This window comes from Malaclemys terrapin, chromosome 4, assembly GCF_027887155.1.
Source record: "Malaclemys terrapin pileata isolate rMalTer1 chromosome 4, rMalTer1.hap1, whole genome shotgun sequence".
NCBI classification, from domain to species: Eukaryota; Metazoa; Chordata; order Testudines; family Emydidae; genus Malaclemys; species Malaclemys terrapin.
The window spans coordinates 130,643,515-130,660,719 of NC_071508.1; the positions used below are offsets into that span (position 1 = coordinate 130,643,515).

At 41.4% G+C, this 17,205-nt stretch overlaps 1 long non-coding RNA gene across 1 annotated transcript in view; it reads right to left on the bottom strand.

Annotated features, from left to right (window-relative positions):
- Positions 1–16,552, bottom strand: part of LOC128836703 (uncharacterized) — a 28,905-nt gene extending 12,353 nt beyond the window's left edge. The window contains exon 1 of the long non-coding RNA XR_008444828.1: positions 16,464–16,552. This is a non-coding gene — a long non-coding RNA (uncharacterized LOC128836703). The remainder of the gene's footprint in view (positions 1–16,463) is intronic.
- Between the last annotated feature and the right edge of the window lie 653 nt (positions 16,553–17,205).

The window sequence follows — 17,205 nt, forward strand, 5'->3', positions numbered from 1 at the left end:
CCGGCTCCAGGCACCAGCCCACCAAGCATCTGCTTGGGGCGGCGCCTGGAGGGGGGCAGCGCGGTGGGGCGCTCCGGCCCGAAAGCGGGGCCGCAACTGGGCTCACCGCCCTCCCCGCGGCATTCCCGCCGCCAGGGAGAGCGGAGCTGCAGCGGGTTCGTCGCCCACCCCCCAGCGCTCCGACCGGTCGGGGAGAGCGGGGCCCTGGCAGGGCTCGCCGCCCTCCCCCCGGCGCTCCGGCCGGTCGGGGAGAGCTGCGGCGGGCTCGCCGCCCTACCCCCAGCGCTCTGGCCACCGGGGGCTCTCTGCCCTCCCCCTGGCAGTCTGGCCGCCAGGGAGAGCAGAGAGCCCCGGCCGGGCTCTCTGCCCTGCTCCCGGTGCTCTGGCCGCCGGGGAGAGCGGAGAGCCCTGGCCGGGCTCTCCGCCCTCCTCCCGGTGCTCTGGCTGCCAGGGAGAGCGGTGCTCCGACCGGTCAGGGATTGCGGGCCGCAGCTGGACTCGGCGCCCTCCCTGCTGCGCTGGGGGAAGTGGGGGGGGGACGGCGGGTGGCTTTTTTGCCTAGGGCGGCAAAAAAGCCGGAGCCAGCCCTGAGTGTGAGATTTCTAAAAACAGCTACAGCACTCGACCCAAGGTTTAAGAATCTGAAGTGCCATCCAAAATCTGAGAGGGATGAGGTGTGGAGCATGCTTTCAGAAGACTTAAAAGAGCAACACTCAGATACAGAAACTACAGAACCCGAACCACCAAAAAAGAAAATCAACTTCTGCTGGTGGCATCTCACTCAGATGATGAAAATGAACATGCATCAGTCTGCTCTGCTTTGAATCGTTATCGAGCAGAACCCGTCATCAGCATGGACTCATGTCCTCTGGAATGGTGGTTGAAGCATGAAGGGACATAGAATCATAGAAATGGAAGGGACCTTGAGAGGTCATCTAGTCCAGTCTCCTGCACTCAAGGAAGGACTATTTATTATCTAGACCATCCCTGACAGGTGTTTGTCCAACCTGCTCTTAAAAATCCCCAATGATGGAGATTCCACAACCTCCCTAGGCAATTTATTCCAGTGCGTAACCACTATGACATATGAATCTTTAGCGCATCTGGCATGTAAATATCTTGCAGCACCAGCTACAACAGTGCCATGTGAATGCCTGTTCTCACTTTCAGGTGACATTGTAAACAAGAAGTGGGCAGCATTATCTTCTGCAAATATAAACAAACTTATTTGTCTGAGTGATTGGCTGAAGTAGGACTGAATGGACTTGCAGGCTCTAACATTTTACATTGTTTTATTTTTGAATGCAGGTTTTTTTGTACATAATTCTACATTTGTAAGTTCAACTTTCATGATAAAGAGATTGCACTACAGTACTTGAATTAGGTGAATTGAAAAATACTATTTCTTTTGTTTTTTTACAGTGCAAATACTTGTAATCAAAAATAAATATAAAGTGAGCACTGTACCCTTTGTATTCTGTGTTGTAATTGAAATCAATATATTTGCAAATGTAGAAAACATCCACAAATATTTTAATAAATGGCGTTCTATTATTAACAGTGCGATTAATCGCGTGATTAATTTTTTTATTTGATTGACAGCCCTAGTTGTAATCAGTTCCAAGTAAGAGTCAGTGTAACTGAGCCAATTTACACCAGCTGAGGATCTGACCCTACATTGCTCAACCAGGACATTTTTTTGAAAGCGAGTGTGATCTCATAAGACAGTAGCTCAGCACCAGAAGAATGAATCGTACCAACAACAAAAATAAAAAGGAAAAAAATCCAACTTTACAAGGAGAAAATGAGACATTCCTAAAGCATTTCAGGATAACCACTCACCAAGTGAAAAAGAAGCCACTTCAGAGAGTACACCCGACACAAAGGATAATACTACTCAGCAGAACACTAGTTCCATCCCCTTATATTAAAAACAACCCACCAATCAATCAACACAACTTAAACTACACTAAGTATTTTCCCATCATTTACCAAGTTTTTCAAAACTTCAACACATATTACAAGCCAAATAGAAAATCAAATATGTTATGTGAATGTTATATATACACACAAACACACACACACATCTGACAGCATTTCATAGTAACATGCTAACGTTTTCCCTTTTGAGACAAATAAAGCTCACAAGTTTGAACACCGGCCCTATGACTACTTCTATCCTATTTCTATCTATCTATTAATCACAATACTGTCTTATTTTTAACCTTCAGCAGAAAGCTATGGCATATGTGCCTTTTACTTTTTTCCCTTTCATGCTTCTTACTATCTCTACATATCAAAATGTGATTGGTTCAGATATTTATAAAATCTTCTGAATTAACAACAGCATATTCTGGCTAGCACATAATCATATCTACAGTGAGAATGATGACCCTGATACCATGTTCATTTCAGATTAAACCTCTTAGATACATGCAAGACCATTTTGCAGCATGGGGGGAAAAAGTCTAAAAGAGAGAACACTGCAAATTATGAAGTCACAAAGATTTTAGTCTGAAAGCAAAGGTATATTGCAGCATGTTTATATATGGCTTTATGCCATTTCTTAGCAATTGAGTTGTTTTGTGATTTATGATATCTTTAGCCCCCTGAATGCAATTGAAGATATCTCCAGTTGTTTTTACAACAATATTTTTCCTGGTTTAAGTACTGAATGTTAATGTGCTTTAATGTTGTTCTTTTACTTTTAATTGCCGCTAAATCAGCGTACTCAACCAGAGGTAGGTAGACCGCTGTACTCATGGTCAGAATAGTGGACATTAATAATCTGATATTTTTAAACCATAGCACCTTTTAGGATGAAATGCAGAAGCTCTTTAATGGTACCTGGATTAAAACAGAAAGTGAAGAACAACTTTTCCAATTTTACTTCAGGGGAAATCTAGGTAGACAAAATGTAACTACTTGAGATGAAATATGGACAGGAGAACAGGGTGAAAAACTCCGTATTTATGGAGGCTGCCATAGAATCTTTTAGTGACCACTGATGTTCAGTACCTCAGCTTTGTGACTTCTGCAAAAGGCTCACTCTGGTGGTGCAATGCAGCCACAAAGCCAGCTTAATTAGTTACCCAAGTTTTTCCCCAGTATGGGGTTCTGTCCCAAAATTTCCAGTGGCACCATGGAAGATCAAGAAAGACATTTCTGGCATCTCACTGCAGCCCATGGAAATTGAAATGCAATTCATGCCATAGCTCTCTACAGTTCATGAAATACTCTGCAGCAGTTTAAAAGATATATCTTCTGGGTATGAACATAATGTAGCTTGGTCTGTGTTTTACTATTTAACAGTGTATATTTTGTTGTTTACCTCCAATTCCATAATGTAAGCTGGCCTGCCTGGGAGCTAGATTCCAAATCAGACAGCCAGTCTTTACAGGCACTATGCAAGGAAAGAGTTGCCCTAGCAACAGAAATCACATGAGGCTCTGAGATCAGATTCCCCACCCTCCGCACCACCTTAAGAGTCCTTTCTTCCCAGGCTCATAGGGAGAACTGGACATCTAGTGTCTGGTTTGAATTTATGGAAAGAATTGAAGTGAGGACAACGCAGCAAGGCTTGTCCTGCTGCTCACTAGCCAGTGAGCATCCCAAACTTTCTTCTCTCCGAAAGGCTTTGGGAATCATTTGGCACTCATCTAGTTCTGGCTTTATCTTCAGCAGTTTGTGTAGCTAAAGGCATTCATTTCATAGACAATTAGCCTCCTAAAATTCACAAACATTTAAAATTGATGTTGGCTCCACTGTACTTGAGGGATTATCAGATGTGTGGACACTATTTAACTATGCCCTTTGGATGCATCTGTCACATATGCTTCACAGTATTAGCATAGAATATCTTTTCCTGAATTTTCCAATATGTGGCAATTGTTTTCTTTGCAGAACAAAACAAACTTGGGACCAAATCTTTAGCTGGTATACCTTGGCCTAGGTCCATCAATATCAGCGTAGCTATGCTGATCTACACCAACTGAGTAGCTAGGCCATTCAATCCACAATTTGCTGCTCTTCCCTGAGACAAATCATTAGAAGATGACACGAATAAAAAAATACTTTTAATATCCCCAAATATGAGAAAAGCTCCTTCCCGCTGGACTAGAGATGAGCCCTGAAATCCTTACTCAGTTCTTGATTTCAGTTGGAGTTTTGTAGGGTTAATTTTTAGACATTTGCTTTAGCCATAGTCACCATTCTCCAGCAAGGCTTCCAGTGCTGGAGGCCAAGAGGGAACTGTCATACTATAGTGATATTGCAGCTGATATATCACCCAGGGATTCCCTCCCTATGCTGAGGGAATCCTCAGGAGCTGGTTAAGGAAACTTCTCAGGCCCATTGTTCCACCCAAGCGGCTTTCTTTTGTCTTGGTTATATTACCTAACAATACAGTTCATTCATTACAAATATGATCTTGTTTATTTTCCTTTGCAACCATGAGTCAAATTCTGCTCCCTTTTATGTTAATAAGAATTTTTACCTTGACTTTGGTGGGAGCATGCACAGGTTGCTAGGCCCTTTGGACAGCATACATGGGCCCAGTGCAATTAGATTAAATGGCAGAATTTCAATTGACATCAACAGAAGCAAGATCAGGCCCAGTGTAACCAGGAGACAATTTTAGTTGAGCATATTTCTTTAAACACCTCAAGCTTCCCTAGTCAACAGCTCAGGGCTTTATCTATCTGCCAGACACCTCAAGAGATCATAGGCCAAAGCCTCTGCTGGTGTACCTTAGTGCAGTTCTCCTGACTTCAATGGAGCTGTGCTACTTTACAACAGCAGAGAATTTGGCCTCATATTTATAACAAAAAACTAGCTTTCATCTCTACAAGGCAGCTTCAGAGAAGTCTTTACTCACTTCCCAGGCCCCAATCCTGTAAATATTTAAGCAGGTGAGTAGTGCCACTGAAATGCTGAAATATTTGGAATCTCAGGACCATATTTAGGAAATTGCAAATGGATTCTTGAGTCATTTAGGGAAAACAGAAGAGATAAAAGTCTAAGAGGATAAAAATGTTTTATTAAAATATCCACCTTTTTAATCTCTGTATTTTCCTTGGTAGCAAACTAAATGAATCACTAATGACATGTGAGAAACTCCACCAAACAAAGAACATTATTCTTATCTTTATTTGTATTATCACAGCACGGTCATGGACCAGGACCTCATTGTTCCAGGTGCTGTCCAAACACTGGAATAAAAAAAAGATAGTTGCTTTCCCAAACATCTTACACTCTGAGTAAGTTTCAGATTATTATTTTTTCCTTCCTTCCCATAAACTGCATGTATCTGTAATTTCTTCTATTCTATTGCAATGATGTACATGGGGATTTTAGATATGTTATAAAAAAAGGTCTCCATTTCAAGAGTTATTTATAAAAGTTAACATCTACACACAAACACATGCAGTGATTTTGGAATAACTAACATGTCGTAGGAGTGGGTGAAACCAAATCTGAATTAATGTACAACTATAAGTAGCAAAAGAATGTTTTTTGTCTAGAGATGTTTTTTGTCTAGAGATGGGCCTGAGTCAGTTATGAGCAGATTCAAACAGGAACCTAAATCTATACTTCCCCAAAGTTTGTGCATGTTTTGACTGATTCATTATCTCAGTTCAGAATCATGAAATTTGAACTTGGAGCTGTGCCCCAAATAAACTACTTCAAGGTACTCTGGTTTGAGCCCATCTTTTGCTTTTACCAATGTGCAGAAGCACGTTCTGGGTGTTTCAGTTCCATTTGCTATAAAGACCTTCTTTAGTTGGTACAATTTTATTTTTCTCAGAGAATAAATAGTTGGCTAAGGGAGTGGTGCTATAAGGAGGGCTTTGGGATGTATGGCCACTGGGAGGCTTTCGGGGACAGACACCTGTTCTCGCGGGATGGGCTTCACCTGAGTAGGGAAGGAAATAGACTTCTGGGAGGGAGGCTGGCTCATCTAATCAAAAGAGCTTTAAACTAGGAAGTTTGGGGAGACGGTTGGGAGATGCACAGTTAATCTCCACGCCAGATTCCAGTATGGAAAAGGTGAGTAAAAGGAGAGGAGACATAGCCGGGGAGATGAGATTGGACATAGGAAGGACAGGGGGGACGGACACAAGGAGGCCCGCAACATATAGTGCTGCTAATGGGAGACGGGCTAAACGACATACATTAGGGTGTTTATACACCAATGCCAGAAGCCTAGGTAACAAAATGGAGGAATTGGAGCTCTTGGTCCAGGAACTGAAACCGGATATCGTAGGAATAACGGAAACGTGGTGGAATGGCAGTCACGACTGGAACACAGGTATGGAGGGGTATGCGCTGTTTAGGAAAGACCGGAACAAGGGTAAAGGTGGGGGGGTGGCCTTGTATGTTAATAGTGAAATAAACTGTAAAGAAATAATAGTGGATGGATTAGATAACACAGAGTCTGTCTGGGCAATACTCACACTGGGTAATAGGACTACTAGAGCCTCTCCGGGGATAGTGCTTGGAGTGTGCTATAGACCGCTGGGATCGACCCAGGATATGGATAAGGAACTATTTAATGTGTTTAGAGAAGTAATTACTAACAGAAACTGTGTAATTATGGGGGACTTTAACTTCCCGGATATAGATTGGGGAACAAACGCTAGTAGCAATAACAGGGCTCAGATGTTCCTAGAAGTGCTTGCTGATCAATTCCTCCATCAAGTGGTAACTGAACCGACGAGGGGGGAGGCCATTTTAGATTTGATTCTAGCAAGTAGTGAGGACCTTGTTGAGGAAGTGGCAGTAGGGGACAATTTGGGCTCCAGTGATCATGAGCTAATTCGGTTTAAAATACATGGAAGGAGTAACAGAATTAAATCAAAGACTAGGGTTTATAATTTTAAAAAGGCCAATTTTAACAAACTAAGGGGACTGGTAAGGGAAGTGGATTGGGCAAACGTATTAATGGATTTAAAAGCAGAAGAAGCCTGGGATTACTTTAAGTTAAAGATGCATGAGCTGTCGGAGGCCTGTATTCCAAAAAAGGGAAAAAGATTACTAAGCAAGAGATTTAGACCGAGCTGGATGAGCGACCGACTCAAAGGGGCGATTAGGAAAAAACAGAAAGCGTTTAAAGAGTGGAAGAGGGGAGGGATCAGTAAGGAAATGTACCTAAGTGAAGTCAGAGAATGTAGAGATAGAGTGAGAAAGGCCAAAGGCCGTGTAGAGTTGGACCTAGCGAGGGGAATTAAAAGCAATAGTAAGAGGTTTTACAGCCACATAAATAGGAAGAAAGCAAAGAAAGAAGAAGTGGGACCACTGAAGTCTATTGCCGGAGAGGAGATTAAAGACAATCTAGGCATGGCACAATATCTTAATGAATATTTTGCATCGGTGTTTAATGAGGCCAATGAAGGTATTAGGGATACTAGCACCACTATAGAGGGGCACTCGGGATGGGGGATTACCGTATCCGAGGTAGAAACAAAACTTGAACGCCTTAATGGGGCTAAGTCGGGAGGACCGGACGATCTACATCCGAGAATATTGAAGGAATTGGCGCGGGAAATAGCAGGCCCGTTAGAGATAATATTTAATGAATCTGTAAACTCGGGGGTGGTCCCGTTAGACTGGAGAATAGCTAATGTGGTTCCTATTTTCAAGAAAGGGAAAAAAAGTGATCCGGGTAACTACAGGCCTGTTAGTCTAACATCTGTAGTGTGCAAGGTGTTAGAGAAAATTCTGAAAGAGAAACTAGTGGAGGACCTGGAGGGTAGTGGCAATTGCGATAAATTACAACATGGTTTTACGAAGGGCAGATCGTGCCAAACGAATCTGATCTCCTTCTTTGAGAAAGTAACGGATTTATTAGATAAGGGAAATGCGGTGGACCTAATATACCTGGATTTCAGTAAAGCGTTTGATACTGTACCCCATGAGGAATTATTGGTTAAACTGAAAAACATGGGGATCGATATGAAAATCCAGAAGTGGATAAGGAATTGGTTACTGGGGAGAATGCAGCGGGTTGTATTAAAGGGTGAACTGTCAGGTTGGAGGGAGGTTACTAGTGGAGTGCCTCAAGGTTCGGTTTTGGGACCCATTTTATTTAATCTATTTATAACTGACCTCGGAACCGATTGCAGGAGTGGGCTGATAAAATTTGCGGATGATACGAAGGTGGGAGGCGTTGTAAATTCGGAGGAGGACAGGGATATCCTGCAGGGAGACTTGAATGAGCTTGTGAATTGGAGTATCAGAAATAAGATGAAATTTAATAGTGAAAAGTGTAAGGTGATGCATTTGGGGATGACTAATAACAATTTTAGTTACAAGATGGGGACGCATTGGTTAGAAGTTACGGAAGAGGAGAAGGACCTAGGGGTTCTTGTAGACCGCAGGATGACTATGAGTCGACAATGTGACGTGGCGGTGAAAAAAGCCAATGCGGTCTTGGGATGCATTAGGCGAGGTATATCTAGTAGGGATAAGGAGGTCCTGCTTCCGTTGTACAAGGCGCTGGTGAGACCTCATTTGGAGTACTGTGTGCAGTTCTGGTCTCCCATGTTTAAAAAAGATGAACTCAAACTGGAACGGGTGCAGAGAAGGGCCACTAGGATGATCAGAGGAATGGAAAAGCTGTCGTACGAAAGGAGACTAGAGGAGCTTGGGTTGTTTAGTCTGACAAAGCGAAGGCTGAGAGGGGATATGATTGCTATCTTTAAATATATTGGAGGGATTAATACAAGGGAGGGAGAAGAATTATTCCAGCTTAGTACTAACGTGGATACCAGAACGAATGGATACAAACTGGCCGTGGGGAAGTTCAGACTTGAAATTAGACGAAGGTTTCTGACCGTCAGAGGGGTGAAATATTGGAACGGCCTACCGAGGGAAACGGTGGGGGCGACGGACCTGTCTGGTTTTAAGATAAAGTTAGATAAGTTTATGGAGGGAATGGTTTAATGGTAAAACATAGTAGTCAAGGAAAGCCAAGCAATGGTGGATAAATAGTATAATGGCTAACGGGGTTGGGCTGGAGACTCTTGCCTATATGCTCGGGGTCTTACTGATCGCCACATTTGGGTTCGGGAAGGAATTTTCCTCCAGGGCAGATTGGCTGAGCCTCTGGAGGTTTTTCGCCTTCCTCCGCAGCATGGGGCAGGGATCTCTAGCAGGAGGGTCTCTGCCGATTGAAGTCACTAAAAACAGGATTGGGGACTTCAACAGCAGAGTCCAGGGAAGGGGTAGGGACGGTTTTATGGCCTGCAGCATGCAGGGGGTCAGACCAGATGATCATAATGGTCCCTTCTGACCTTAAAGTCTATGAGTCTATGAGTCTATGAAAGAAAAATTCCAGGCAACAAAACCGTCTAGTTGTTTTTTTCCATCACCAAAATAAAAGTTTAAAAAGGGTAAATAAACAAATCATAGAATTACAGAATCATCATCATCATGTTCCAATTACGCCTCTGGTGTTTAGGGCAGTGACGCAGCTCCTCCACTCCTGTCTGTTTCTGGCAAGTCTTTCAATAGTTTCCCAGCTGTGCCCCAGGTTTTTCAGCTCGGCTTCCACAGCTCTTCGCCATGTTGTTTTCGGGCGGCCTCATTTTCGTTTGCCTTCAGGTGTCCATATTATTGCTACTCTGGTGATGGAATCCGTTTCCATCCATAGCACATGACTGATCCATCTCCAACGCCTCCTGGCAATGCTGGTGCTCAGATCCTCTTGGCTGCACTGTGTCAATAGATCTTGATTTGAGACTATTCTGGGCCAAAAGATACGAAGAATTTTTCTGAGGCAGGTTGTATGGAATGAAGACAGTTTAGACATGTCATGCTTTCTCATTCCCCAGCATTCTGCACTATAGTGTTGAAAGTATGCAGCTCTGATAAAGAATTTAGAACAGATAAAGAACAAAAGGCATTTATTTATTTATTAGGAGGGGCAAGGTTGGAAGAGCATTCTCAGCTAACCAGCAACCTAGAAAGCAATAAGAATGCAAAAATCCCTGTATGTTTATAAAACCTGGTTCTAACTGGTTGCAATGAACCATGGGGGAAAAAAATATCTCACCACAATATGGCTACTATCTTTGATTTAATTAGCAAAGAAAGGGAATCCAGGCCACCATTTTAGAAATAGAATTCCCACCACCACCATGGACATTGGAGGTAGAGGATACGGACAGCCCATATGCCCCTCACTAATGAAAGGTCAGCTGTTTTCCTCACATCCGCAACCATGTCTACCATCATGACATTATCGTGGAGATTATTCTTGCCCTTGGGCAGGTGTGCAGTGAGAGAGGATCCACATTCTTCACCATCAGCCTATCTCAGCTTTTCTCCAATGGAAGCCTTGTACCTTTGTTCAGTTGCACTTCTTTTTAGTCATCTTTTTCTTACAACTTAAAATCAAGTGCAATAAAACACAAATTAAAGACAACTAAATGTTATACTACACTCTTTGCCTGGCAGATCATCTAAAAGAAATATTTGAAAGTTTACCAAATAGATCAAGCAATGATATTTTCCAGACTCTGGTTTTATCATGTTGCTTAAGCAATGATATATGGACTTTGACCATTATTGGTGAGATAATAACCAGTGAGAGGACGTAAAGATTGTTGGTTTTGTTGTTGTTGTGGTTGCATTTTTTTTTCTCATTCTGTCCATGTCTGTCAAGATGGTTTTCAGTTGTTGAAAAATTGCTCAGTTTCACTTCCTTCTGTTTCCTAAAAACAGATGGGTCCAATTCTTCTTTCAGACACAAAGGAATTGAAGCCTGTATGTGAGGGCAAAATTAGGCCCATTTGACTTTACCAACTGGTTTATACATTCTTTGATGTTTTAGAATAAACATATATTAACATTTTATTTTTTTCTCATAACAAACATTCAAAAAACATGTTAAGTTACAGACATGCCCAAAAAAAGAGGCTAGGACTTTGTGTGTGACCTTCACAGATACATACCTTATGGGTCCCCTTTGAAATCTTGCCGGTTTTACATTATAAAGTGAAATAACATATGATGGTGCTTAATATTTTAACAGCTGTTACTGATATTTGACAATCATCTACAATACACATACATGTCATTATCTTTTCATAAATTTGAATATTCAGACTGCAGCTATTTTAGTAAATTATTTATACTGAAGAACAAGATGATGGTAGTAAATAAGTTCTATCTTGCTCCAAAGAGAATAAGCCCGCTGGATATGTGTCAAAACATACTTCTCACTTGGGGTCTTCTTTTATTAACTTAAATAACAACTAAACTAGGATAACCAGATGTCCTGATTTTACAGGGAGAGTCCCAATATTCGGGGCCACCCCCGATTTTTCTCACTTGCTATCTGGTCACCCTAAACTAAACATCAACCCTAGTCTACACTTTTTTCAGAGTATGGCTGTTCCTCAGTTTTCCCTGAGGGCCCTTTCTGACCTTTCTCCTAGCTCCCTGGCCCTAAGAGACATTCAAACCCTTTTATATACCTGGTTTGCAGCAAACAGGACTCTGACATCTGGCAAAATCAGGAGTTAATTTTGACTACACACTCTGATGTCAGAGTCCTATTTGCTATGAGTTTCAAGCAAACTCCTTCAGGACAAGCTCCATTTAGAGAACACAGTTTCTAAATAGGACTCTGGAACCTGCCTCCTGTTACAGTACATCACAAAGGAGCCTTTGCTTGTAAGGCAATGGGTGTCATAAATTCTGTACCAAGAGCAAAATGTGCTATTCATTTTCTGCCTGAATCCTAAAATGATTGCATTATGTGATATTTCAACACTGTAAAATGTAAGCTCAAACTCCATCCCTGATTTGGCTTCAGACCAGCTTAAATCTATTCCAGAATGAAACACTGCCTCGTCATCCATTTCTAATAACTATAGAAAGTGACTGTTGAGAATACCACATTACCAGAGCAAGGAGAAGCCATCCATCATAAAACCAACCAGGATCCCTCAGAGCTCTTGTATGTCCAAGGAGTAATTTGCTTTTCTCTCACGTCTCCATTTGTTGGCGGGAGCACCTCTCATGATCTATGCATAAGACCCCAATGAGCTGTCATGAGGTGGAATGAATATGATGTCATTGTATTTCCAAGAATCCACTTAGAGGAGCTTGTCTTGAAGGAGCTATTATTTGGAATCTTAGGGAGCCAAAAATAATTAAACTACAACACTGCTTTACTGTTCAAATGTTTATCGATCCAAGCTCATTTTTATAGGATGTCAATTTTTTACCTTGCCTTGTAATGCCTCTCCCCAGAAGTGTTCATTTCCCCTGACTAAGTAAATCTTGTGCAATATAAAACCTCTTGGAAGAGATACTCAGCTGCAAATTTAGGATGGAAAAAGGCCATAAGGCTAAACCATCACTGGATTACCATCTCTAATGACTGACTAATAATAGACATAAGAAATTATTCTCTTCTGGATTGAACTGTTATGATTGCTGGAATAAATGAGGCTTTACACTAGAGACCAGAATGGCATCTTTGGTTTTTATCATCCAGGAGAAGCCTGGGTGTCTTTAAAAACAAAAGAACAGAACAGCTAAGGTTCGTAATACTCTTAAAAAAAAAAAAAAAAAAAAAAAACACCTCCTGTCTAAATATATTATATGTGCCTGCATTTACTGTCACTTAGATGTCTGAACCTGACTTGTAGTTGCAGGTAAGTATTAAGCTGTCCAAATAACCTAAACTGCTGAGCCAAAATTGAACTTCACATATATAAAACAGGAAGCTGGGTAGAAAGTTTGGATCATAATACTGTACATATTTGAAAAGCAGATATGGTTTATTTGGAGATGTGACAGATTTATCTTTGTTCTGTTATTTTAGGTAGGTTTAAAAGTTACAGTGTGGAAAATGAACTGTAAAAACATTATTTAAAGAATTTAAAATAATAATACTTTGCACTTACATTTTTACATTTTGTTACATCTCTTTAGTACTACATAGAAGAGGTTCTTATTGGGGCCCCATTAAATCACGGCGCAATCAGGAATCATTTTATTGGCCCATAGAGCCGAGTGCTGAATTTGATGGAAGTTTTGCCTGAGTGAGTACTGAGGTACCAATCCTGCATCAGAATCTGCCAGTGCAGACCTCAGCGCTCATTCGGATCAGGCACAGACGTCATAGCTAGCAGATCCCAGGACAGGATCAGGGCTTCAGTAAACTCTTCACATTTGGAATGAATCCTCACAAGTTCCACCCTCACAATCCTTATTAGGTGCTGTAGGTGAGGACTACGCCACAGGGAGGTTATGTTATTTGCATAATGCCACACAGGATGTCATTGATAGAGTGGGGCTAGAACTCTGGAGATCCTGGCTACCAACCCTATGTCAGACCACTAGAATGCACAGCTTCTGAAGTGGTTAGGAAATAAGCCAACAAAAAGCCAAGATGTTTTAGGATAAATTGGCACCATGATTCCCATGAAGTTTTTTACAATTATTTTATTATGTTTTGAGTGGTGTACCAGAATAGCCTCCTATCTTGGAAGGATATAAAGTAGCCACATACATTCACATGTATTTTTACAGCTCTGACTAACAGTCTGAAAAATTGGCAGTTAAAAGAAACTTTTAAAACTTTCACAAAGTAAATTAAAGTTTTTAAAACATAATTTTTAAAATTCCATATTCCACACCAAACAACATGTTATTATGTTAATATGTTTCATATTACACACTCACTCTCTCTCTCTCTCTGCATATTGACACCATATATACGCTCAACAATAAATTTGGCTAAACAAACGGTAGCAGATACCATTGATTCTGCTGTCCAAGCTATTTTTAAAAGTCCCACAAAAGAAGGGAAATGACGCTAAAATTTTTCACATGGTCATCAACTCTTAGGACAAAAACAGTTCACTGATATCTATTCCACGTGTTATTCTATGGCCTTCAGGGAGGCAATATGTCTGTGAAGCATGAAAAAAAACAGGATAAAAAAAATTTGCTTGAAAAAAAAAATCCCAGGAAAATCTATTTCATGCTGACAATATTAAGTCCTGGGTAGAGTTTTGTGGCCTGGGACTCTTGGAGAACTGTGCAAAAGCTTGAAATGGGGACTCTGGCTCCCTAGTGGCAGAGTTAGTATAATGTTATAGGAATGTTGGTGTTTTCTGAACAAAAGATTTCAGTGGCTGATCATTGTTCCCTTTCCCTCCCCATTGTTCTTTATTCTGCAAAAATGTCATTTACTTAATCAGAATTAATAGGCTACATCAAGCATTTGACCCAAAAATGCTACATAACTATATTTGGATATGCTCTCAAGCACAAACTCAGCATGCCCATGCTTAGAAAATATTGACTTTGGAACATTGGACTGTTGGGATCCCAAGCACTGCTGGGGCATTTGGGGCAGGACGGACTGGGATGAGTAGAAGTGTGCTGACAAAAGCCAGCAACTAAACACTGTGCTCCAAAGCACAACACCTGCACAAAGAATAGGGGGAGCATAAGGTCAGAAAAGTGTCCCTGCACGAAATAGCTGGCAAGAACTCAGTGAGGGAAAGATATAAACAATGGGTAGCTAAGGCAGCAGACAGGTATACCCAAAAAGGAGAGTCAAAGAGAGTTGAACAACTCCTAGGAGGATGGACACAACTTTATTTTATTCTCCAGGGTCGAGATTTTCCAAAATAATTTTGACTGCGTCGATTTTTTGGGTGTCCAAACTGATACATCTTAAAGGGGTCTGAGATTCAAAAGTGCTGAACACTTTAAGAGCCTCTTTTAAAATCTGGCCTCTTTAAGATGTCTCAAATTAAGCCCCAAAATGGGGGCATCCAGAATTACTAGTCAGCTTTGATGCTCTTCGCCTAAATGTCACAGGACCAACCACACCAAAGAGATCCAGATCCCAAACTGGATTGCTCCACCTTCAGGCAGGCTCTCTGTCCTGGGAAGGATCTTTTACGCTAAGGCTGAGCTAAAGGAATACCTAATATGTCAGTTGATTGTAGTTACTATTAATAATTTCACATTATTGGCTATCAACCTTTGATATTTCTTATGTGGAAAGAGGAAAAACAAACTTGTAAGCCATAAAGAAAGGGTAAAAGCCAGTGCTTTGGCTCCTCAAGCAAATGGGAAACCTAATTTTGGCAAATTTTGAACCAACTCTGAAATCAGGAGCTAGAACAGAACTTAAACCAATAGAGGCTCAGGTTCCTTTGCCTGAAGTAAAATATGAGTTCTAGGCTGTAGCAGGTTTTTTTAGTTTTGTTTTGTTATAACTGTAATCCCAGAAGCAAGGCAAGAATTAATTTCAGACAAGGATCATTATTGTTTGCATAGCTCTGTCTTCTACTTAGTTAGAAAAACATGTTTGTTGTTTTTTACATTTAATATTCCTTGAGAAATGATGGTTTAAATTAAGGGGAAATGTTTTGCAAAACTGAAAAGTTTTGTGAAACCGTAAACTTTTAATTTTTTTTTATTTTATTTGTATGTCTTTATTTTTTAAAATATTTCTTAAATACTATGAGGTTTTTCCATTTTTTGAAAATAAAAAAGTTCGAGGACCTAAATCAAACATGGTAGGTAGCTATGTTCAGAAGAGTCCAGTTATCATTCTGGGCTAGATCTACAAACAGACATAGGTGTCTGACTGCCATTTTAGGTGCCTAAATGTAGGATTTAGGCACCTACAGAATTAGGCAGCAGCTGATTGGGGGTTTCGAGAATCTCAGTGGTGCCTAAATCCTACATTTAGGCACCACTGAGATTCTCAAAACCCCCAATCAGCTGCTGCCTAATTCTGTAGGCACCTAAATTTCTTAGGCACCTAAGGGTATGTCTACACTGCAATTAGGCACAAGCAGCTGGACTGTGCCAGCTGACTCAGGCCCATGGGGCTTGGGCTGAGGGGCTGTTTGTGGTGTAGATGTTCAAGCATGGGCTACCGTTCGAGCTCTGTGATCCTCCCACCTTGCAGGATACTAGCACCCAGGCCCTTGCACCAAAATTAAACAGTCCCACCAGTCCAAGCCCCACCAGCCTGAGTCAACTGGCACGGGCCAGCCAAGGGTTTTTAATTGCAGTTCATGCATAATCTACAGTTCTGCTGTGCGCATGGACCAAACCACCTAAACTCTGATACTGCCAAGCAGCACTGTTACCCTAGCTCACAACTAAGCCATGCCAGGATTCTTGCCTCGCTTGCAGGTCCTGATCCACTAGGCATTCTCAGAACACACCTACCTGATCAGGCCTTGCACAAAAGACAGCTGGGGGGCAACCAGATCAGGAATCTTGGGGGCTGGGCTGGTGTGTGCAGTGCTGCTGGAACAATTTTTATAGTGGGGGTACTGAAGGTGAAAACAACATATTTGGGTTGTTATTCAAGCCACGGAGTGTGGCAGCACCTCCAGCACCACTAGTTCCAGGACCTATGGGTGAATCTCCCCCTGAATACCCAATAACCCAGTTGTTAGGGCACTCACTTGGAACACTGGAGACTGGTTTTCAAATCCAAACTCTTCCTGACTAGGAGCAGAGACTTGAACCCACTTTGGAAGTGGATTAAATTAATCCATAAGAGGCACTCGTATTCGAGAATAAGAGTATCTATACATGGAGATAAAAAGGAATAGTTAATCCTCACTAACGTCACACCTTCCCTTATTCCAAATTATCATTCATGTGTCAACAAACTGTAAGGAAACTACTAATTGTTTCTTTTTAACATTTAAACAAAACCATTTTCTTATGACCAAAGAAAAAGACAACAATTGTCAAAAAAACAATTGTTGTATGAAGCTGCACTTTACTGGAAATGGTTTGTTCCTGAAGAGAATACTGATAGACTATACAGAGCTCAATTTATATAATTAGATGGGGGTGGTGGTGGAAAAGGAAGATAATGTAGATGTGAGTGCCCTCAGGAAATTTCTTGGAAATACCTTCCGTTAGGTGCAATCAGTTCCATTCCAATGTTTGGTTTTCAAAAGAAATTTTCTGAGCCCCAAGGATAAATCTTCTCTGGCCAGGATGAATCAGCAGAATCCAAAGAGCAAGGTGGCTCTGTCAGAGACAAGAAAACCACCACAGTTTTGTACGGTTCTGGCAGTCTCTGATAGCCCTCTTGAGAACCTGCTGACACCTATAATACCATTGGTTTAGAAGACAAACCACACATCACAAGTAAGGAGCAACAGATACCTGAAACAAGCAGTTAGTGAATAA